Here is a 24,326-nt window from a genome sequence, read left to right as displayed (position 1 = left end):
TACAGTGGAAGAGAGAAAGTGTATGAGGATATATTTGGTGATGAAGCCATGTCATATTCACATCTGTGATGGTATGTAGATTCCATTCACAACACAAATCCTGGGAGTTGGATTGATTTTCAAGTTCAAACGGATGAACCTGAAGCGAACAAGGATAGTTCATCTGAATTAGAAGATGAGGCACCTTCAAATAAGTTTGTGCGTCTTTTTATTTCTTTTGAGGCATGCATCCATGGTTTACCTTCGCCCCATGGTTTATGTCGATGCTACCTTTCTTACAGGGACATATAGAAGATGTCTAATGGCTGCAACCGCTATCAATGTTGAAAATGATATTTTTTCTGATGATGCATCCTTTTTATATATGTGCATAATGTCTCATGCATTATTTATTTTTATTTCATAATGTCTTATGCATTATTGTTTTTTACTTTTCTGGTTATGCATCATTTCTGTTTAGATGCATAAGACATTATACATTTTTTGTTTTAGCTGCATAATGTCTTATGCATTATGGTTTTCACTGATTGATTTTATGCATCCTTTTTATGCACATGCATAATGTCTTATGCATCATTTAGTTTAGATGCATAAGACATTACGCATTATTTGTTTTCACTTTTCTGGTTATGCATGATAGGTGTAGAATACATCGTATTTAATATCTATTGGTTATGCTTTTTTTGTTACTTTTCGTGTGAATTATGTATTTTACGAGTGTTTTTGAGTTATTAGGTACAGTCGCACGGAGGAAAAGAAAAAGAAATCACCTAAATTGAGAAAAAAGGGAAAAATTATCATTTCACATGAGAACACTATCTGGAGCTCAGCTAAGGATAGGGGGCAACCCATTTAAGAGTTAAAGCACCCAGTTAGATACTCATGGCACCTATGTATAAAGCTAGCTGGGGATGTCATTGGGCGGCCCATTATAGTACCCAGATCCGGACCCAGTTCTTATACTCTAAACCTAACTCAGAGAAATCATTTTCTCTTATTTCCCCAAGTTAAAACAGTCCCTGAAATTGAGACGAGAAAAGCAGCAACGGCTGCTGTTTACTGCCGAGAGAATAGATCGAGAAGCCAACAAAGAGATCGAGAGTTAATGAGCTCTGCTGACTGAATCTAGAGACAAAAAAGGTGATTAAATGGCTGAAGATGGTGATGAATGTTACTGTTGTGATGTAGATTTAGGGTTCTCTGTGTATGATTGGTGTTCTTGGAGATTAGAAGGGGGATCTGGTGGCTGTGATAATGAATGGGTAATGTTCAGATTTCGATTTGGTTCGAGATGGGTTCTGTTGGTATGATTTTGGGATTAAAAAGATTGAATCTGGCAGAGAGATTAATAGAAGAAGCAGCTGCTGGAATGGGTTTGCTGGAATTGATGAAATAAGGGTTTGGATTTGTTTGTACAGTCGAAGTATAGGGGGTTTGTTGCTGTTCAACTGAAGTTGTATGGGTTATGGTGGTATCTGATGGATGTTGAAAGTGATGCAGTAGCAGACGGAAACAAAAGCAAGTGATGATCTTAGATTGAATGGGTTTCGGTGAATGATTAAGGTGAAGAAATATGTTGCAGTCCAGCTCGAGAATTGAGTGGCAGATGCAAATGGGTTTTGAATTGATTCTGCAGAAAAGAGATGGAGGTGTTGATTAGGTTTGTTGTGGTGGAGAATTTGAACCAAAAATAATGTTGGTGGTCTCTGATAGAATGTTGAAGCTGTTGCAGTTGCCAGAGTATAGAATGAAAGAATCAGAGAATGGGTAATGTGGTTTGAAATCAGTTTGATGTTGAACAAGTGTTCAAGACAAAGAAGCATAAGAACAGGTTGAAATCATGAGTTCTTGGCAGAGATGAATGGTGTTTGTGCAGTTCAGAAATGGAGGAAGAATTGAGCTCAATATTGAGATGATATGGGTTACAAAAGTGGTGTTGTGCTGCTGCAGATGAATCTAATTAGATGTATGCTAGGATTGTTACAGGGGAGTAAAAAATAGGCCTGAAATTGGCCTGGAAATACACCTGAAACAGAGGAAACTCTGTCGGACTTTCTACCCTGACGAGTCGACTCGGTGCGGGCGATGACCGTTCCAGACGAGTTCGATGAACGATCCATCCATGTGACTCAGTAATTCAGCGACTCAGACCACTCATCCCTGACTAGACAGCTGATTGAGCTGACTCTCTCCTCCCTTGACTTTCTTGACTAACGGTTTGACCGTTCTGACTGTTAACTTTGACGGGAACTGTGACATAATATTCCATCGACGACAGAACTATTCCAGTGACCGGCAGGGAGCTTCCCGGTGTCGTATTCCGGTGGAACCAGTAAATTTCCGGCGACCCAATTTGTGAAGAATTCTCTAGACTCATGGGTTTGAGGAATTGGACTTGAATTTGGAAAGTGAAGATGGAAGATTTGAGAAAGACTTCGATTTGGAAGTTGAGCTACAAAGAGAAAGGGATTCTATTCCTAAGAGGATTGCTAGGAAATTGAAGCCTATAAATATAGAAGTTCTCTACACACAACTTCCACACCTCTACATACACAACACTTGTGTTTTTGCTTGCTTTCAAAATTCTCCCTTTAACTCTTTATGTGAACTCCTTAGCATGAGTAGCTAATTTTCTTATTGATTGAGGATGAATTCCTAGTTCTTAACATGATTTGAGTTTTGTTTTAAAATCTACCTTGAAGTTTTTCACATGATTATTGTTTGTTTTTACTAATAGGAATGTTTATACATTCATGGTTGATTGTAGATTATTTAGAGTGCACGCTAAATTGATTTGTTAATTTGATCTAAATCTAGTGAAAGTTAGGGGATAAGTAATCGTTTATTGACTCTTTACACAAGTAGCAAACACGAGACCTTGTGGAGGGATTCCGTGGAGCAATTGTGTGTGAAAAAACGCTAGAAAGTGGACCAAGCGAACCGAGGTTAACTACTAGTACTAAACCTAAATTCATAAATCTTAATGCGTTTGGGGAATTACATCTTGTAAGCGAACCTCACGGTGGTTCTTTTAAAAAGAATCTGATAACTAAGCGGACCTGTTGCTCAGTGAAATAAGGAGTTTAGGGGTTAGCTACGCGAACCTGCTATCCTACGGTTGGAGATAATCTGTGACTAATAAAAAGTGTAAAAGAACATAACTTGAATCATTGTTATGCAAAGAAGAAGGATTTCCTGATCTAATCTCTCTTATTGATTTCAACTTAAACTTTTAATTGCTTTATTTACTTTCTTTTATTTTTAAAATCTAAAACCATTTCTCCTTTTTTGTGACAATTAAACAACTAAAACCTCTTACTCCTCGTGGGAACGAACTTGACTACACTATATTACTTGTTAATTAGGTGAAAAAATATTAATTAATTTTTTGTGGTTACGACACGCATCAAATTTTGGCGCCGCTGCCGGGGAGCAGCGGACGATTTTAGTTGTTTTATATTTCTTTTTGCTTTATTCTTGCTTTGTTAGATTCTATATAATATCTAACTTAGTTTTCGAGAAGCTTGTTTCAGGTATTATATCTTTGGTGAATGCTTAAAGAGGGCAGACCGAGTCCAATTGGTATACGTCTTCGATCCGACACTCAACTAAAGGACCTCTTTCAAGCGGTTAACACTCCGCTTCCTCCTTCTTCATCTAGTGAGTTCGCAGATTCCGATATAGACGAAGAAGAAATGGTTGATCACACTCAAGGATCTAGCTTCTCACAAGCTCGATACACAACAATGGTGTATCCAAACTAACTCAACCTTCGAGATCAAGCCGGGGTTGATTAGAGAGTTACCAAAGTTTCATGGCATGGTGAATGAAGACCCAAATAAGCATCTTATGGACTTCCAAACCATAGTCATGGCCATGCTTCCAGCGGAGACTAATGCGGATGGAGCAATATTGAAAGCTTTCCCGTTCTCTTTGGCGGGCAATGCTAAGGAATGGTTGTATTATTTGCCTTCCGGAAGTATCACAACATGGAATGGGATGAAGAAACTTTTCCTCGAGAGACATTTTCCTGCCTCAAAAGCTACTCAAATTCGCAAGGAGATTTGTGGGATGAAGCAAAATGTGGGAGAGTCAAGAGATTGGTAGCAAGATGTCCACACCATCAATTCAGTGACGCCATGATACTCCAGTACTTCTACGAATCTCTCCACCCAAGTGATTGATCTCTTCTTGACACCTCCGGTGGTGGTTCACTAATGAACAAGACGGTGGCCCAAGCTACCGAGTTGATTGAGAGTATGGCGGCGAACTCGCAACAATTCTACACAAGAGAAGAACCAACGGTTAGGCGAGTGCATGAAGTTAGTGATTCATCATCATACATTGAACAAAGGATGGGGAGCATAGAAAGGGTAATTCAACGAATGGCCGCGGTAATTATTCCGGATGATGAGACCGAACAAGTAAATGCTTTATATCCTAATCAAAGGCCAAGGTACGATCCATACTCCAATACTTACAATCCCGGTTGGAAGGATCACCCTAACTTTAGTTATACCAACAATCAAGCGGCGGCTCCTAATCCATATGTGCAACAAGGTGGTTTCCAACAATCGTGCTTCCAACCTCAACAACAATTCCAAACACAACAAATCAAGGAGCATGATTCTTCGAGTGATGACAAGCTCAATGCGTTAATGCAAGCCATGCAAGGTCTTACTTCTATGTTACAACAAAGCCAATAAAAGAATGAATCGACCATTAAGGCTTTGGAAACCCAAATGGGACAATTGGAAACCGATGTGCATCTATTGAAATCTCAAGCATCCACAAATCTTCCTTCACAACCATTTGTGAATCCAAGAGAGAATGTTAATGCGGTTACGTTAAGAAGTGGGATACAAGTAGAGATTACAAGTCATCATGAAGAAGTTAGTGAAGAGGTAGTCAAAGACAAGAAGGAAGTCGCACCAAAGGAGAATTCAACACCAACCGACCAATCCAAGGAACCGGTTCCTAGTTTCACTACTCCACCTCCTTTTCCTAGTCGCTTTGCTAAGTCCAAGAAAGAAGCTCAAGACAAGGAACTCATGGATATCTTTAAAAAGATAGAAATCAATATCCCATTCATAGAGGCCATCAAGACAATGCCAAGGTATGCTAAGTTCATGAAGGAATTATGCACAAATAAGGATAGGTTGCTTGATAATGAAATTACTAAAGTTGGCGAGAGTGCGTCGGCTATGCTATTGAAGAAGATGCCTACAAAGTGCACGGATCCCGGTGGTTTCACGGTGCCCATTACTATTGGTACGAAAAGGTTTGAACATGCTTTACTTGGGAGCTTCCATTAGTGTGATGTCGGCCGATATATATGACACCTTGAATCTTGGAACGTTGAAAGAGACAAGAGTTATTATCCAATTAGCAAACAAGTCTAACATATATCCTAAGGGACTTGTAGAAGACGTGCTAGTGCAAGTAAATGAGCTTATTTTTCCGGTTGATTTCTTCGTAGTGGATATGGACAACAATGATAATCGGTCATCTACTTATTTACTTATTGGGAGGCCATTTATGAAGACCGCAAAGACGAAGATTGACGTTGATAAGGGTACACTCATTATGGAATTCGATAAGGATATAATACACTTCAACATATTTGAAGCCATGCGCTACCCAAGTGATGTGCATTCCGCTTACTTCATTGATGTGGTTAGTTCGTTAGCGCAACAAATGGTGGAATTGAGTCAAAAGGACGAACTTGAGGTAGTGTTGCAAAAGAGCATGAATTGGACGTCCACGACTTGTCTAGTTTGGATGTTGAAATCTCCAAGGAATTGGTGGAGACGTGTGGTGCCTTGACGGCATTGCAAGAAGTTAAAAAGGGTAATGTTTCATATATTTCTTTACCCATGGATGATGAATTACTTGTACCATCTATTGTGAAGGTGCCTAAGCTAGAATTGAAGCCACTTCCGGACCATTTGAAGTATGCTTTCTTGGAAGATGAAGATGAGCTTCCGGTGATTATTGTAAAGAACCTCACACCGGTACAAGAAGACCATTTGCTTGGAGTTTTGAAAGAGCACAAAACGGCTATTGGGTGGACAATTGTGGACATCAAAGGCATTCGTCCATCCGTGTGCATGCATAGAATTATAATGGAAGAGAACGTGAAGCCGGTACATGATGCTCAACATAGGCTTAATCCTCCCATGATGGAGGTTGTGAAGAAAGAGATACTCAAATTGCTAAGTGTGGGGGCGATCTACCCAATATCCGATAGCAAATGAGTTAGTCCGGTACAAGTGGTACCAAAGAAGTCCGGTGTTACGGTTGTTAGAAATAAAGACGATGAACTTGTCTCTAAAAGAGTTCAAACCGGTTGGAGAGTGTGCATTGATTATAGAAAGCTTAATTCCGCAACTCGAAAGGATCACTTTCATTTACCTTTCATTAATCAAATGTTGGAGCGGTTAGCGGGGGATTATCATTATTGTTTCTTGGACGGTTATTCGGGATACAAGCAAATTGTTATTGCACCGGAGGACCAAGAGAAGACCACTTTCACTTGCCCGTTTGGATGTCGTTTGGTCTTTGCAATGCACCGACTACTTTCCAAAGATGCATGGTAAGTATACTCTCGGATTATATGGAGCGCATCATCGAGGTATTTATGGATGACTTTAGTGTTTATGGAAATTCTTTTGATAGTTGTTTAGACAACCTTGAACTAGTTCTTAAACGATGAATAGACACAAACCTTGTCCTTAATTGGGAGAAATGTCACTTTATGGTAAACCACGGCATAGTACTTGGTCACATCGTGTCCTCTCGAGGGCTTGAAGTGGACAAGTCAAAGATAGATTTAATAAGGAACTTATAATATCCCACTTCGGTGAGGGAAATCCGTTCATTTCTTGGCCATGCAGGTTTCTATAGGCGATTTCTCAAGGATTTCTCCAAAATCTCCATGCCGATGTGCAAGCTATTACAAAAGGAGGTACCTTTTGACTTCAACAAGGAATGCAAGGATGCCTTTGACAAATTGAAGGCAATGTTGACAAGTGCGCCAATTATCAAATCACCGGATCGGAATATTCCATTTGAATTAATGTGTGATGCTAGTGATTATGCGGTTGGAGCCGTTTTGGGTCAAAGAGTGGACAAATTGTCCCATGTTATCTAATATGCATCGAGGACCCTTAATGATGCACAAATCAACTATTCTACCACGGATAAGGAGTTATTGGCTATAGTTTTTGCATTGGAAAAGTTTCGATCATACTTGGTGGGTACAAAGGTTATTGTATATTCCGATCATGCCGCACTTAAATACTTAATAAAGAAGAAAGAAGCTAAGCCAAGGCTAATCCGATGGATCCTATTGCTACACGAGTTCGGCATAGAAATTCGAGACAAGAAAGGTGTGGAGAATACCATTGCGGATCATCTCAGTAGACTTGTTATGTCTCAAGAAGAACTTCCATTACAAGACCGCTTTCCGGACAAACAACTTTTCTCCTTGGAAAATTCTACACCTTGGTACGCGGATATAGTGAATTACTTAGTGACAAGGAAAGTACCTAATACAATGTCTAACTTCCAAAAGATGAAACTTAATAAGATATCCAAGCAATATGTGTGGGATGAACCATACTTATGGAAATATGGCGTGGATCGAATGATACGAAGGTGCGTGCCTAATTCCGAATCTATTCTCTCTTGTTGTCACACTCTTGCTTGTGGTGGCCATTTTGGGTCTAAACATACCGCTCTCAAAATTCTCGAGAGTGGATTTTATTGGCCCACCTTGTTTGAAGATGCACATGTTTTTTTAAATCGTGTGATAGGTGTCAAAGAACGGGCAATCTAGGTGATCGAAATCAAATGCCACTCACACCAATTCTTGCCGTTGAGATTTTTGATGTGTGGGGAATCGATTTTATGGGCCCTTTTGTCAATTCAAATGGAAATTTTTATATACTTCTTACGATGGATTATGTTTCGAAATGGGTGGAAGCTAGAGCCACCAAAACTAATGATTCTCAAGTTGTTTGTGATTTTGTAAGAGAAAACATATTCACTAGGCATGGAACACCAAGAGTGGTGATAAGCGATGGAGGCTCACATTTCAAGAAGGCTTTCCACGCTCTCCTCAAGAAGCACAACATTACACATAAGATTGGTACGCCTTATCATCCACAAACTAGTGGACAAGCGGAAATTTCAAACCGGGAAATCAAGTTCATTCTTGAGAAAACGATGAATACTACAAGGAAAGATTGGAGCTTTAAGCTTAATGATGCACTTTTGGAGTATAGAACGGCGTACAAGACACCAATTGGAATGTCTCCATATCGATTGGTTTATGGTAAAGCTTGTCATCTTCTGGTTGAACTTGAACATAAGGCTTATTGGGTGATAAAGAAATGCAACATGGAGTATGATGAAGCGGGGAAGCAAAGAAAGTTACAACTACATGAGCTAGAGGAGATACGTAATGATGCTTACGAGAGTGCCCAGATTTACAAGGAAAAGACCAAGCTTTTCATGACAAGATGATTTCTCGGAAAAGTTTTGTTGTGGGGCAAAAAGTTCTTTTATTTAATACTCTCTACGTTTATTTCCGGGTAAGCTTAAGTCTCGTTGGGTGGGACCATTTGTTGTTACTAATGTTTATGATTATGGTGCAGTTGAAATTGTTAGCGACAAAACTTGCTGCATCAACGCTCGCCTTTGTTCTTACTGCTCATGAACAGAAAGGATCGCTCGTCTTTCGGCTTGCCCCTAAAGAATCTCTAACTTGCTTGGTTAGCGCTTGCATTTATGCTTATCCATACTATTACGCCTTAATTTCTAAGTCACTGAACACTTTTCTGCTCACTCGTAGGAGTCCGAACCCCCACAAGGAAGGTCTGAACAGGACAACCTTTAAAAGTCAACGGCCATAGGTTGAAGCCATATTATGAAAACTTTCCAACGGAGCATGTGGACGTGATTGGACTTCGAGATATGCTCCCTATGGAGGAGTAATGTGAAGCAAAATCTAAGTCGGGTCGTCGACTTTAAAACAAGCGCTTAATGGGAGGAAACCCATAGGTTTTGTATTTCTTACCTTTTACTTTTTATTTTTTGTTTTGTTTATTTATTTTTTCTTGTTTCATATCATACTAGGATTTTCCACCTTGAATTTACTTGGACGATTCAATTACATTGAGGACAATGTAAGGTTTAAGTGTGGGGGAGTGGTTAAGCATATTTAAAAAAAAAAAAATTTACATAAAACCTCCAACTTGTAGAGATTTTAGAGTCACTAGCATACTTCTAGGTATGTTTACATAGAGAATTCCGACCCACATAATTGAACTTGGAAGTGTTAGGGAACTACGTTCGGATTTCTTACTTGTTAGAGTGTTAAATAATGGATTTAATCATGCCGGTGATGCGGATTAGGAGCAGGGAGACATGCATTATTAGAGTTGTTGATCAATCATTAGTGGAGACTACCCTATTTATATCATGCGAGGCACCGACCAGATTTCTTTATAAATAACTAAAGAGCTTTCTTTTGAGTGTGTGTCACCGTACGTTAATTCAGGGTAGAATGGTGAGCTACCCAACCTCCCACCAATAAAAGCACTACTCTTTGATCTCTTTAGTGCTAATTTTGTCAATCATGAGGGTGACGTCTATAGATGAAAGCCTCCTTATTGTAGTTCGATTTTCTGTTAGCACCATTCTCTCTCTCGACAACAACGGATCCATAGAAACACCATCATCATCAACAAGGAAGCGACATCAAAATCTACAAGGAAAGTTGAAAACGTTTAAGGTTAACAAGCAACGGAACAAGAAAAGAGTAAATTTCATATCCAAGTAAAGCAACATATAATGAGCGGATTTTTATATATACATGTTGAAGACTTACAATACAATGAGGTAATTCTATATCCAAGTTGAAGACTTATTTACAAGAGCAAAGAAAATAAAAAGGTGAGAATTGTTGAAGTTTATGATTTCGAGACGATACAAGTTGTGAAGAATCAAGCGGTAAAGTATTTTTCCCACAGCTATGGTTTGTTTTTATTTTCACTTTGTTTTGTATTTATTTCTCTTGTCTCTAAAAAAAAGTAAAATTAAAAAAAACGGAAAATTAAAAAAAAAAAAAATGAAAAATGAAGAAAAAAAAATGATGGCAAGAGAAATTTTTGTTTTTATCTTTTATTTAATAATCCGTGGGGAAGGAAAATCTATAAGAAGTTTCAAGCGACAAGGATTTTGAGGAAGAAAGTTACAAATTGTTAAGGAATACGAAGTCAAGTGTTTATCATCATAGTTGAAGCCGAAGACGAAGACCAAGAAGATGAGGACGAGGAGCGAAGACATTTCTATTGGATGTCGTGAGAGTGGTGTTATCATCATTTCAATCGGATGTGAAGGTGAGTAAGTAATCTCATCCTCGATAATAGTGGTTGATTTCCTTTCTTAGAGATCGTCAGAAAAATGGTTTTTCAAAATGTTAAAAGATGTGCTTTTTTAAAATATTTCGGAAGTTGTCCTTCCCGCCATTCAACTTGTTGCAGGATTTCTCTCTTCATTCATACCTGCGCACATGTGAGAACCATAAAAGTACGTCTTTTGAGTGCAATTTCATAAAACCCTTTTTGGTGAGGCAGAAGTCGAGGCGAAATGCTTATTGATCGCTTCTCAAACACGCGTTCTCTCATTATGGTGTGGTTATTTCTCACTCAACATTTAAGAATGAGAATATGTTCTTTAATATTTCTAACTTCTTATTACTAGCATGCAGAAATTCTATGTCCTCATAGCTCTTTGGATACTTGGGAAGCTAGAACGCTTTGAAGTTGTAAGTTTTAGTTTTTTTCTCGAGGACCAGCAAAGTCTAAGCGTGGAGGAATTTGATAGGTATAGAATATACCGTATTTAATATCTATTGGTTATGCTTTCTTTGTTACTTTTCGTGTGAATTATGTATTTTACGAGTGTTTTTGAGTTATTAGGTACATTGGAGTCGCACGGAGGAAAAAAAAGAAGAAATCACCTAAATTGAGCAAAAAGGGAAAAATTATCATTTCACAGGAGAACACTATCTGGAGCTCAGCTAAGGATAGGGGGCAACCCATTTAAGAGTTAAAGCACCCAGTTAGATACTCATGGCACCTATGTATAAAGCTAGCTGGGGATGTCATTGGGCGGCCCATTATAGTACCCAGATCCGGACCCAGTTCTTATACTCTAAACCTAACTCAGAGAAATCATTTTCTCTTATTTCCCCAAGTTAAAACAGTCCCTGAAATTGAGACGAGAAAAGCAGCAACGGCTGCTGTTTACTGCCGAGAGAATAGATCGAGAAGCCAACAAAGAGATCGAGAGTTAATGAGCTCTGCTGACTGAATCTAGAGACAAAAAAGGTGATTAAATGGCTGAAGATGGTGATGAATGTTACTGTTGTGATGTAGATTTAGGGTTCTCTGTGTATGATTGGTGTTCTTGGAGATTAGAAGGGGGATCTGGTGGCTGTGATAATGAATGGGTAATGTTCAGATTTCGATTTGGTTCGAGATGGGTTCTGTTGGTATGATTTTGGGATTAAAAAGATTGAATCTGGCAGAGAGATTACTAGAAGAAGCAGCTGCTGGAATGGGTTTGCTGGAATTGATGAAATAAGGGTTTGGATTTGTTTGTACAGTCGAAGTATAGGGGGTTTGTTGCTGTTCAACTGAAGTTGTATGGGTTATGGTGGTATCTGATGGATGTTGAAAGTGATGCAGTAGCAGACGGAAACAAAAGCAAGTGATGATCTTAGATTGAATGGGTTTCGGTGAATGATTAAGGTGAAGAAATATGTTGCAGTCCAGCTCGAGAATTGAGTGGCAAATGCAAATGGGTTTTGAATTGATTCTGCAGAAAAGAGATGGAGGTGTTGATTAGGTTTGTTGTGGTGGAGAATTTGAACCAAAAATAATGTTGGTGGTCTCTGATAGAATGTTGAAGCTGTTGCAGTTGCCAGAGTATAGAATGAAAGAATCAGAGAATGGGTAATGTGGTTTGAAATCAGTTTGATGTTGAACAAGTGTTCAAGACAAGAAGCATAAGAACAGGTTGAAATCATGAGTTCTTGGCAGAGATGAATGGTGTTTGTGCAGTTCAGAAATGGAGGAAGAATTGAGCTCAATATTGAGATATGGGTTACAAAAGTGGTGTTGTGCTGCTGCAGATGAATCTAATTAGATGTATGCTAGGATTGTTACAGGGGAGTAAAAAATAGGCCTGAAATTGGCCTGGAAATACACCTGAAACAGAGGAAACTCTGTCGGACTTTCTACCCTGACGAGTCGACTCGGTGCGGGCGATGACCGTTCCAGACGAGTTCGATGAACGATCCATCCATGTGACTCAGTAATTCAGCGACTCAGACCACTCATCCCTGACTAGACAGCTGATTGAGCCGACTCTCTCCTCCCTTGACTTTCTTGACTAACGGTTTGACCGTTCTGACTGTTAACTTTGACGGGAACTGTGACATAATATTCCATCGACGACAGAACTATTCCAGTGACCGGCAGGGAGCTTCCCGGTGTCGTATTCCGGTGGAACCAATAAATTTCCGGCGACCCAATTTGTGAAGAATTCTCTAGACTCATCTAGACTCATGGGTTTGAGGAATTGGACTTGAATTTGGAAAGTGAAGATGGAAGATTTGAGAAAGACTTCGATTTGGAAGTTGAGCTACAAAGAGAAAGGGATTCTATTCCTAAGAGGATTGCTAGGAAATTGAAGCCTATAAATATAGAAGTTCTCTACACACAACTTCCACACCTCTACAACACAACACTTGTGTTTTTGCTTGCTTTCAAAATTCTCCCTTTAACTCTTTATGTGAACTCCTTAGCATGAGTAGCTAATTTTCTTATTGATTGAGGATGAATTCCTAGTTCTTAACATGATTTGAGTTTTGTTTTAAAATCTACCTTGAAGTTTTTCACATGATTATCGTTTGTTTTTACTAATAGGAATGTTTATACATTCATGGTTGATTGTAGATTATTTAGAGTGCACGCTAAATTGATTTGTTAATTTGATCTAAATCTAGTGAAAGTTAGGGGATAAGTAATCGTTTATTGACTCTTTACACAAGTAGCAAACACGAGACCTTGTGGAGGGATTCCGTGGAGCAATTGTGTGTGAAAAAACGCTAGAAAGTGGACCAAGCGAACCGAGTTAACTACTAGTACTAAACCTAAATTCATAAATCTTAATGCGTTTGGGGAATTACATCTTGTAAGCGAACCTCACGGTGGTTCTTTTAAAAATCTGATAACTAAGCGGACCTGTTGCTCAGTGAAATAAGGAGTTTAGGGGTTAGCTAAGCGAACCTGCTATCCTACGGTTGGTGATAATCTGTGACTAATAAAAAGTGGAAAAGAACATAACTTGAATCATTGTTTGCAACGAAGAAGGATTCCTGATCTAATCTCTCTTATTGATTTCAACTTAAACTTTTAATTGCTTTATTTACTTTCTTTTTTTTAAAATCTAAACCATCCCTTTTTGTGACAATTAAACAACTAAAACCTCTTGCTCCTCGTGGGAACGAACTTGACTACACTATATTACTTGTTAATTAGGTGAAAAAATTAATTAATTTTTGTGGTTACGACACGCATCAAATTTTGGCGCCGCTGCCGGGGAGCAGCGGACGATTTTAGTTGTTTTATTTTCTTTTTGCTTTATTCTTGCTTTGTTAGATTCTATATATCTAACTTAGTTTTCGAGAATCTTGTTTCAGGTACTTATCTTTGGTGAATGCTTAAAGAGGGCAGACCGAGTCCAATTGGTATACGTCTTCGATCCGACTCAACTAAAGGACCTCTTTCGAGCGGTTAACACTCCGCTTCCTCCTTCTTCATCTAGTGAGTTCGCAGATTCCGATATAGACGAAGAAGAAATGGCTGATCGTACACTCAAGGATCTAGCTTCTCACAAGCTCGATACACAACAATGGTGTATCCAAACTAACTCAACCTTCGAGATCAAGCCGGGGTTGATTAGAGAGTTACCAAAGTTTCATGGCATGGTGAATGAAGATCCAAATAAGCATCTTATGGACTTCCAAACCATAGTCATGGCTATGCTTCCACCGGAGACTAATGCGGATGGAGCAATGTTGAAAGCTTTCCCGTTCTCTTTGGCGGGCAATGCTAAGGAATGGTTGTATTATTTGCCTTCCGGAAGTATCACCACATGGAATGGGATGAAGAAACTTTTCCTCGAGAGATATTTTCCTGCCTCAAAAGCTACTCAAATTCGCAAGGAGATTTGTGGGATGAAGCAAAATGTGGGAGAGTCAAGAGATTGGTAGCAAGATGTCCACACCATCAATTCAGTGACGTCATGATACTCCAATACTTCTACGAAGCTCTCCACCCAAGTGATAGATCTCTTCTTGACGCCGGGGTGGTGGTGCATTAATGAACAAGACGGTGGCCCAAGCTACCGAGTTGATTGAGAGTATGGCGGCGAACTCGCAACAATTCTACACAAGAGAAGAACCAACGGTTAGGCGAGTGCATGAAGTTAGTGATTCATCATCATACCTTGAACAAAGGATGGGGAGCATGGAAAGGGTAATGCAACGAATGGCCGCGGTAATTATTCCGGATGATGAGACCGAACAAGTAAATGCTTTATATCCAAATCAAAGGCCAAGGTACGATCCATACTCCAATACTTACAATCCCGGTTGGAAGGATCACCCTAACTTTAGTTATGCCAACAAGCAAGCGGCGGCTCCTAATCCATATGTGCAACAAGGTGGTTTCCAACAATCACGCTTCCAACCTCAACAACAATTCCAACCACAACAAGTCAAGGAGCGTGATTCTTCGAGTGATGACAAGCTCAATGCGTTAATGCAAGGCATGCAAGGTCTTACTTCTATGTTACAACAAAGCCAACAAAAGAATGAATCGGCCATTAAGGCTTTGGAAACCCAAATGGGACAATTGGAACCGATGTGCATCTATTGAAATCTCAAGCATCCACAAAGCTTCCTTCACAACCATTTGTGAATCCAAGAAGAATGTTAATGCGGTTACGTTAAGAAGTGGGAGACAAGTGGAGAGTCCAAGTCATCATGAAGAAGTAGTGAAGAGGTAGTCAAAGACAAGAGGAAGTCGCACCAAAGGAGAATTCAACACCAACCGACCAATCCAAGGAACCGGTTCCTAGTTTCACTACTCCACCTCCTTTTCCTAGTCGCTTTGCTAAGTCCAAGAAAGAAGCTCAAGACAAGGCACTCATGGATATCTTCAAGAAGATAGAAATCAACATCCCATTCATAGAGGCCATCAAGACAATGCCAAGGTATGCTAAGTTCATGAAGGAATTATGCACAAAGAAGGATAGGTTGCTTGATAATGAAATTACTAAAGTTGGCGAGAGTGCGTCGGCTATGCTATTGAAGAAGATGCCTACAAAGTGCACGGATCCCGGTGGTTTCACGGTGCCATTACTATTGGTACAAAAGGTTTGAACATGCTTTACTTGGGAGCTTCCATAGTGTGATGTCGGCCGATATATATGACACCTTGAATCTTGGACCTTGAAAGAGACAAGAGTTATTATCCAATTAGCAAACAAGTCTAACATATATCCTAAGGGACTTGTAGAAGACGTGCTAGTGCAAGTAATGAGCTATTTTTCCGGTTGATTTCTTCGTGGTGGATATGGACAACAATGAGAATCGGTCATCTACTTCTTTACTTCTTGGGAGGCCATTTATGAAGACCGCAAAGACGAAGATTGACGTTGATAAGGGTACACTTATGGAATTCGATAAGGAGATAATACACTTCAACATATTTGAAGCCATGCGCTACCCAAGTGATGTGCATTCCGCTTACTCCATTGATGTGGTTAGTTCGTTAGCGCAACAAATGGTGGAATTGAGTCAAAAGGACGAACTTGAGGTGGTGTTGCAAAAGAGCATTGAATTGGACGTCCACGGCTTGTCTAATTTGGATGTTGAAATCTCCAAGGAATTGGTGGAGATGTGTGGTGCCTTGACGGCATTGCAAGAAGTAAAAAGGGTAATGTTTCATATATTTCTTTACCCATGGATGATGAATTACTTGTACCATCTATTGTGAAGGCCTAAGCTAGAATTGAAGCCACTTCCGGACCATTTGAAGTATGCTTTCTTGGGAGATGAAGATGAGCTTCCGGTGATTATTGTAAAGAACCTCACACCGGTACAAGAAGACCGTTTGCTTAGAGTTTTGAAAGAGCACAAAACGGCTATTGGGTGGACAATTGCGGACATCAAAGGCATTAGTCCATCCGTGTGCATGCATAGAATTAATGGAAGAGAACGTGAAGCCGGTACGTGATGCTCAACGTAGGCTTAATCCTCCCATGATGGAGGTTGTGAAGAAAGAGACTCAAATTGCTAAGTGTGGGGGATCTACCCAATATCCGATAGCAAATGGGTTAGTCCGGTACAAGTGGTACCAAAGAAGTCCGGTGTTACGGTTGTTAGAATCAAACGATGAACTTGTTCCTACAAGAGTTCAAACCGGTTGGAGAGTGTGCATTGATTATAGAAAGCTTAATTCCGCAACTCGAAAGGATCACTTTCCTTTACCTTTCATTGATCAAATGTTGGAGCGGTTAGCGGGGCATTCATTATTGTTTCTTGGACGGTTATTCGGGATACAACCAAATTGTTATTGCACCGGAGGACCAAGAGAAGACCACTTTCACTTGTCCGTTTGGATGTCGTTTGGTCTTTGCAATGCACCGGCTACTTTCCAAAGATGCATGGTAAGTATATCTCGGATATGTGGAGCGCATCATCGAGGTATTTATGGATGATTTAGTGTTTATGGAATTCTTTTGATAGTTGTTTAGACAACCTTGAACTAGTTCTTAAACGATGCATAGACACAAACCTTGTCCTTAATTGGGAGAAATGTCACTTTATGGTAAACCATGGCATAGTACTTGGTCACATCGTGTCCTCTCGAGGGCTCGAAGTGGACAAGTCAAAGATAGATTTAATAAGGAACTTACATATCCCACTTCGGTGAGGGAAATCCGTTCATTTCTTGGCCATGCAGGTTTCTATAGGCGGTTTATCAAGGATTTCTCCAAAATCTCCATGCCGATGTGCAAGTTATTACAAAAGGAGGTACCTTTTGACTTCAACAAGGAATGCAAGGATGCCTTTGACAAATTGAAGGCAATGTTGACAAGTGCGCCAATTATCAAATCACCGGATTGGAATCTTCCATTTGAATTAATGTGTGATGCTAGTGATTATGCGGTTGGAGCCGTTTTGGGTCAAAGAGTGGACAAATTGTCCCATGTTATCTATATGCATCGAGGACCCTTAATGATGCACAAATCAACTATTCTACCACGGAGAAGGAGTTATTGGCTATAGTTTTTGCATTGGAAAAGTTTCGATCATACTTGGTGGGCACAAAGGTTATTGTATATTCCGATCATGCCGCACTTAAATACTTAATAAAGAAGAAAGAAGCTAAGCCAAGGCTAATCCGATGGATCCTATTGCTACAAGAGTTCGACATAGAAATTCGAGACAAGAAAGGTGTGGAGAATATTGCGGATCATCTCAGTAGACTTGTTATGTCTCAAGAAGAACTTCCATTACAAGACCGCTTTCCGGACGAACAACTTTTCTCCTTGGAAAATTCTACACCTTGGTACGCGGATATAGTGAATTACTTGGTGACAAGGAAGGTACCTAATACAATGTCTAACTTCCAAAAGATGAAACTTAAGATAGCCAAGCAATATGTGTGGGATGAACCATACTTATGGAAATATGGCGTGGATCAAATGATACGAAGGTGCGTGCCTAATTCCGAATCTATTCTCTCTTTTTGTCACACTCTTGCTTGTGGTGGCCATTTTGGTTCTAAACGTACCGCTCTCAAAGTTCTCGAGAGTGGATTTTATTGGCCCACCTTGTTTGAAGATGCACATGTTTTTTGTAAATCGTGTGATAGATGTCAAAGAACGGGCAATCTAGGTGCTCGAAATCAAATGCCACTCACACCAATTCTTGCCGTTGAGATTTTGATGTGTGGGGAATCGATTTTATGGGCCCTTTTGTCAATTCAAATGGAAATTTTTATATACTTCTTGCGGTGGATTATGTTTCGAAATGGGTGGAAGCTAGAGCCACCAAAACTAATGATTCTCAAGTTGTTTGTGATTTTGTAAGAGAAAACATATTCACTAGGCATGGTACACCAAGAGTGGTGATAAGCGATGGAGGCTCACATTTCAAGAAGGCTTTCCACGCTCTCCTCAAGAAGTACAACATTACACATAAGATTGGTACGCCTTATCATCCACAAACTAGTGGACAAGCGGAAATTTCAAACCGGGAAATCAAGTCTTCTTGAGAAAACGGTGAATACTACAAGGAAAGATTGGAGCTTTAAGCTTAATGATGCACTTTGGGGTATAGAACGGCGTACAAGACACCAATTGGAATGTCTCCATATCGGTTGGTTTATGGTAAAGCTTGTCATCTTCCGGTTGAACTTGAACATAAGGCTTATTGGGGATAAAGAAATGCAACATGGAGTATGATGAAGCGGGGAAGCAAAGAAAGTTACAACTACATGAGCTAGAGGAGATACGTAATGATGCTTACGAGAGTGCCCAGATTTACAAGGAAAAGACCAAGCTTTTCATGACAAGATGATTTCTCGGAAAAGTTTTGTTGTGGGGCAAAAAGTTCTTTTATTTAATACTCTCTACGTTTATTTCCGGGTAAGCTTAAGTCTCGTGTGGGTGGGACCATTTGTTGTTACTAATGTTTATGATTATGGTGCAGTTGAAATTGTTAGCGACAAAACTTGCTGCATCAACGCTCGCCTTTGTTCTTACTGCTCATGAACAGAAAGGATCGCTCGTCTTTCGGCTTGCCCCTAAAGAATCTCTAACTTGCTTGGTTAGCGCTTGCATTTATGCTTATCCATACTATTACGCCTTAATTTCTAAGTCACTGAACACTTTTCTGCTCACTCGTAGGAGTCCGAACCCCCACAAGGAAGGTCTGAACAGGACAACCTTTAAAAGTCAACGGCCATAGGTTGAAGCCATATTATGAAAACTTTCCAACGGAGCATGTGGACGTGATTGGACTTCGAGATATGCTCCCTATGGAGGAGTAATGTGAAGCAAAATCTAAGTCGGGTCGTCGACTTTAAAACAAGCGCTTAATGGGAGGAAACCCATAGGTTTTGTATTTCTTACCTTTTACTTTTTATTTTTTGTTTTGTTTATTTATTTTTTCTTGTTTCATATCATACTAGGATTTTCCACCTTGAATTTACTTGGACGATTCAATTACATTGAGGACAATGTAAGGTTTAAGTGTGGGGGAGTGGTTAAGCATATTTAAAAAAAAAAAAATTTACATAAAACCTCCAACTTGTAGAGATTTTAGAGTCACTAGCATACTTCTAGGTATGTTTACATAGAGAATTCCGACCCACATAATTGAACTTGGAAGTGTTAGGGAACTACGTTCGGATTTCTTACTTGTTAGAGTGTTAAATAATGGATTTAATCATGCCGGTGATGCGGATTAGGAGCAGGGAGACATGCATTATTAGAGTTGTTGATCAATCATTAGTGGAGACTACCCTATTTATATCATGCGAGGCACCGACCAGATTTCTTTATAAATAACTAAAGAGCTTTCTTTTGAGTGTGTGTCACCGTACGTTAATTCAGGGTAGAATGGTGAGCTACCCAACCTCCCACCAATAAAAGCACTACTCTTTGATCTCTTTAGTGCTAATTTTGTCAATCATGAGGGTGACGTCTATAGATGAAAGCCTCCTTATTGTAGTTCGATTTTCTGTTAGCACCATTCTCTCTCTCGACAACAACGGATCCATAGAAACACCATCATCATCAACAAGGAAGCGACATCAAAATCTACAAGGAAAGTTGAAAACGTTTAAGGTTAACAAGCAACGGAACAAGAAAAGAGTAAATTTCATATCCAAGTAAAGCAACATATAATGAGCGGATTTTTATATATACATGTTGAAGACTTACAATACAATGAGGTAATTCTATATCCAAGTTGAAGACTTATTTACAAGAGCAAAGAAAATAAAAAGGTGAGAATTGTTGAAGTTTATGATTTCGAGACGATACAAGTTGTGAAGAATCAAGCGGTAAAGTATTTTTCCCACAGCTATGGTTTGTTTTTATTTTCACTTTGTTTTGTATTTTATTTCTCTTGTCTCTAAAAAAAAGTAAAATTATTAAAAAAAACGGAAAATTAAAAAAAAAAAAAAATGAAAAAATGAAGAAAAAAAAATGATGGCAAGAGAAATTTTTGTTTTTATCTTTTATTTAATAATCCGTGGGGAAGGAAAATCTATAAGAAAGTTTCAAGCGACAAGGATTTTGAGGAAGAAAGTTACAAATTGTTAAGGAATTACGAAGTTCAAGTGTTTATCATCATAGTTGAAGCCGAAGACGAAGACCAAGAAGATGAGGACGAGGAGCGAAGACATTTCTATTGGATGTCGTGAGAGTGGTGTTATCATCATTTCAATCGGATGTGAAGGTGAGTAAGTAATCTCATCCTCGATAATAGTGGTTGATTTCCTTTCTTAGAGATCGTCAGAAAAATGGTTTTTCAAAATGTTAAAAGATGTGCTTTTTTAAAATATTTCGGAAGTTGTCCTTCCCGCCATTCAACTTGTTGCAGGATTTCTCTCTTCATTCATACCTGCGCACATGTGAGAACCATAAAAGTACGTCTTTTGAGTGCAATTTCATAAAACCCTTTTTGGTGAGGCAGAAGTCGAGGCGAAATGCTTATTGATCGCTTCTCAAACACGCGTTCTCTCATTATGGTGTGGTTATTTCTCACTCAACATTTAAGAATGAGAATATGTTCTTTAATATTTCTAACTTCTTATTACTAGCATGCAGAAATTCTATGTCCTCATAGCTCTTTGGATACTTGGGAAGCTAGAACGCTTTGAAGTTGTAAGTTTTAGTTTTTTTCTCGAGGACCAGCAAAGTCTAAGCGTGGAGGAATTTGATAGGTATAGAATATACCGTATTTAATATCTATTGGTTATGCTTTCTTTGTTACTTTTCGTGTGAATTATGTATTTTACGAGTGTTTTTGAGTTATTAGGTACATTGGAGTCGCACGGAGGAAAAAAAAGAAGAAATCACCTAAATTGAGCAAAAAGGGAAAAATTATCATTTCACAGGAGAACACTATCTGGAGCTCAGCTAAGGATAGGGGGCAACCCATTTAAGAGTTAAAGCACCCAGTTAGATACTCATGGCACCTATGTATAAAGCTAGCTGGGGATGTCATTGGGCGGCCCATTATAGTACCCAGATCCGGACCCAGTTCTTATACTCTAAACCTAACTCAGAGAAATCATTTTCTCTTATTTCCCCAAGTTAAAACAGTCCCTGAAATTGAGACGAGAAAAGCAGCAACGGCTGCTGTTTACTGCCGAGAGAATAGATCGAGAAGCCAACAAAGAGATCGAGAGTTAATGAGCTCTGCTGACTGAATCTAGAGACAAAAAAGGTGATTAAATGGCTGAAGATGGTGATGAATGTTACTGTTGTGATGTAGATTTAGGGTTCTCTGTGTATGATTGGTGTTCTTGGAGATTAGAAGGGGGATCTGGTGGCTGTGATAATGAATGGGTAATGTTCAGATTTCGATTTGGTTCGAGATGGGTTCTGTTGGTATGATTTTGGGATTAAAAAGATTGAATCTGGCAGAGAGATTACTAGAAGAAGCAGCTGCTGGAATGGGTTTGCTGGAATTGATGAAATAAGGGTTTGGATTTGTTTGTACAGTCGAAGTATAGGGGGTTTGTTGCTGTTCAACTGAAGTTGTATGGGTTATGGTGGTATCTGATGGATGTTGAAAGTGATGCAGTAGCAGACGGAAACAAAAGCAAGTGATGATCTTAGATTGAATGGGTTTCGGTGAATGATTAAGGTGAAGAAATATGTTGCAGTCCAGCTCGAGAATTGAGTGGCAAATGCAAATGGGTTTTGAATTGATTCTGCAGAAAAGAGATGGAGGTGTTGATTAGGTTTGTTGTGGTGGAGAATTTGAACCAAAAATAATGTTGGTGGTCTCTGATAGAATGTTGAAGCTGTTGCAGTTGCCAGAGTATAGAATGAAAGAATCAGAGAATGGGTAATGTGGTTTGAAATCAGTTTGATGTTGAACAAGTGTTCAAGACAAAGAAGCATAAGAACAGGTTGAAATCATGAGTTCTTGGCAGAGATGAATGGTGTTTGTGCAGTTCAGAAATGGAGGAAGAATTGAGCTCAATATTGAGATGATATGGGTTACAAAAGTGGTGTTGTGCTGCTGCAGATGAATCTAATTAGATGTATGCTAGGATTGTTACAGGGGAGTAAAAAATAGGCCTGAAATTGGCCTGGAAATACACCTGAAACAGAGGAAACTCTGTCGGACTTTCTACCCTGACGAGTCGACTCGGTGCGGGCGATGACCGTTCCAGACGAGTTCGATGAACGATCCATCCATGTGACTCAGTAATTCAGCGACTCAGACCACTCATCCCTGACTAGACAGCTGATTGAGCCGACTCTCTCCTCCCTTGACTTTCTTGACTAACGGTTTGACCGTTCTGACTGTTAACTTTGACGGGAACTGTGACATAATATTCCATCGACGACAGAACTATTCCAGTGACCGGCAGGGAGCTTCCCGGTGTCGTATTCCGGTGGAACCAATAAATTTCCGGCGACCCAATTTGTGAAGAATTCTCTAGACTCATCTAGACTCATGGGTTTGAGGAATTGGACTTGAATTTGGAAAGTAAAGATGGAAGATTTGAGAAAGACTTTGATTTGGAAGTCGAGATACAAGGGAAAAGGGATTCTATTCCTAAGAGGATTGCTAGGAAATTGAAGCCTATAAATAGAGAAATTCTCTACACACAACTTCTACACCTCTACACACACAACACTTGTGTTTTTGCTTGCTTTCAAAATTCTCCCTTTAATTCTTTGTGTGAACTCCTTAGCATAAGTAGCTAATTTTTTTATTGATTGAGGACGAATTCCTAGTTCTTAACATGATTTGAGTTTTGTTTTAAAATCTACCTTGAAGTTTTTCACATTATTATCGTTTGTTTCTACTAATAGGAATGTTTATATATTCATGGTTGATTGATAGATTATTTAGAGTGCACGCTAAATTGATTTGTTAATTTGATCTAAAGCTAGTGAAAGTTAGGGGATAAGTAATCGTTTCTTGACTCTTTACACAAGTAGCAAACACAAGACCTTGCGGAGGGATTATGTGGAGCAATTGTGTGTGAAAACAACGCTACAAAGTGGACCAAGCGAACCGAGTTTAACTATTAGTACTAAACCTAAATTCATAAATCTTAATGCGTTCGTGGAATTACATCTTGTAAGCGAACCTCAAGGTGGTAGAATATGATAACTAAGCGGACCTGTTACTCAGTGAAATAAGGAGTTTTGGGGTTAGCTAAGCGAACCTGCTATCCTATGGTTGGTGATAATCTGTGACTAATAAAATGTGGAAAAGAACATAACTTGAATCATTGTTATGCAACGAAGAAGGATTTATTGATCTAATCTCTCTTATTGATTTCAACTTCAACTTTTAATTGCTTTATTTACTTTGTTTTGTTTTTAAAATCTAAAACCAATCCCCCCCTTTTTGTGACAACTAAACAACTAAAACTTCTTGCTCCTCGTGGGAACAAACTTGACTACACTATATTACTTGTTAATTAGGTGGAAAAATATTAATTAATTTGTTGTGGTTACGACACGCATCAATGCATCATTTCTGTTTAGATGCATAAGACATTATACATTTTTTGTTTTAGCTGCATAATGTCTTATGCATCATTTAGTTTAGATGCATGAGCCATTATGCATTTCTTTAGCTGCACATACTTCATGTGGACGCTGACTTGATTTTATTTATTTTTTCTGTGCAGGGTTCTTTCCACTATCCATGGCCCTAGTACCTGGTGAAGATAATGATAACTGGGAATGGTTCATTAGGAATTTGAGTAATGTTGATCATGATCAAAGGCCAATCACATTTTTATTTGGTCGTGCAGAAGGATTAAAGAGAGCGATTCCATTATACTTTCCTGGAGCCTTCCATAGTTTCTGCTATTATCATCTTAAGATGAACTTACCTATTGATGCATCTGACGAAAGGTATAGTGCCGTTATTGATTCATTTCAAGCTGTTGCGTGTTCTCTTAGTC

The sequence above is a fragment of the Papaver somniferum genome, chromosome 8 (genome assembly GCF_003573695.1).
Source record: "Papaver somniferum cultivar HN1 chromosome 8, ASM357369v1, whole genome shotgun sequence".
NCBI classification, from domain to species: domain Eukaryota; kingdom Viridiplantae; phylum Streptophyta; class Magnoliopsida; order Ranunculales; family Papaveraceae; genus Papaver; species Papaver somniferum.
The sequence above is the reverse complement of the archived record's forward strand: the minus strand, read 5'-3'. Positions refer to the sequence as shown.